The sequence below is a fragment of the Schistosoma mansoni genome (genome assembly GCF_000237925.1).
Source record: "Schistosoma mansoni, WGS project CABG00000000 data, supercontig 0239, strain Puerto Rico, whole genome shotgun sequence".
NCBI lineage: Eukaryota > Metazoa > Platyhelminthes > Trematoda > Strigeidida > Schistosomatidae > Schistosoma > Schistosoma mansoni.
In genome coordinates, this window is record NW_017386103.1 from 214,450 (window position 1) to 215,722 (window position 1,273).

The window sequence follows — 1,273 nt, forward strand, 5'->3', positions numbered from 1 at the left end:
CACGGTTAAAGGGCCGGACATTCGCTTTTCGTCCTCTCAATTTTGCAAACAACAGTGGTGCCACGAGAAGTCAGTGAGTAGGACTTCCATGGCAGAGGCTATATATTCGCTTGGCCATGTGAGAGCGTTTCGAGAGGGTGAGCGGACTCTCCCCACTCTCGGCCGTACCAGAGCATTTGGGGGCTTACAAGACTAAGTCGACTTTGATCTATCACATTCACCGACAATTCCCAACTGAACTACAATAAAAAAATAGTGACCAGTCAACAGCACCAATCACATTTGTACTCTTTTATTTTAAAAATAAAACTCCATACTTTCTTATGATGTGAAGTTATGAGTTAACATTTTTTCATTTGTATATATAATACATAGCCAATAGTCTATTAAGTGTATACTTTGATATGCAAAAGTGAATTTGTGGCGTCGAATGATTGTTCATTTCGTCCCATTCATGTTATATGACAGTACGTATGTTTTAAATTTGTTGAAAGCTGATAACCTTGACTACTGAGGATTTATTTGCGATTCATTGGCTGGATTTACCTGTGTCATGAATTCTACTGCCATCCATAATCCAAATATACTAGAAACGTCTTAGCAAATACAATATTGAGACATGATAGTTTCAAATAAATTGAGTTTTGGTTAGAAAGTTAATTATAAATATTTTTCTGTGATGTCCCAACAAGCCACTTCTTCAGAGTAGAAGCGACGGGCATTAAGTTTCACTTGTTTTTTGTTTGGAAAAGTCAAATTTAATGTAAATATCTTACTGCTTACATATGTCACTGTGTTAGTGCTTAACACTTACTTGAATTGTGTTTGTTAGACAACCAATTCGATAAGCACTTGATATAGATTATTTGATGAAGTCTGTATGTAAGATATCGGATTTCAAATTTTTTATCTAATTACCGTTAACCATCACTTATCATCAAGTTGATTATAATGACAATTGATATAACCGTTATTTACGTAACTTTGTTACCTCCATATGGTTTTACTGTAAGCTCTGGTCAAGAGTAAACCATATCTCTGTCAATTGTATTATAAAAGCGAATTCATAGATTACAAATGAATCATGGTTTTTTATTGATGGTTAACAAAGCTTCCATATAAAACTAATATTCATGCATCATATTTGTTCAATTATTCAGTCAATTTGTAATATCCCATAATCAGTATGATGACACTCTTCTATCATTAGTTTCGTACTGAATGTTCCGTGGTTTTATTGCTATCAACCTTCAGCATTTTACTGTTTCTTGTC

At 34.1% G+C, this 1,273-nt stretch overlaps 1 protein-coding gene across 1 annotated transcript in view; it reads left to right on the forward strand.

Moving 5' to 3' along the window:
- Positions 1-1,273, forward strand: part of Smp_051510 (pericentrin fragment, putative) — a gene marked incomplete at both ends in the record, with an annotated part of 43,443 nt that overhangs the window by 20,681 nt on the left and 21,489 nt on the right. The window lies entirely within an intron of this gene.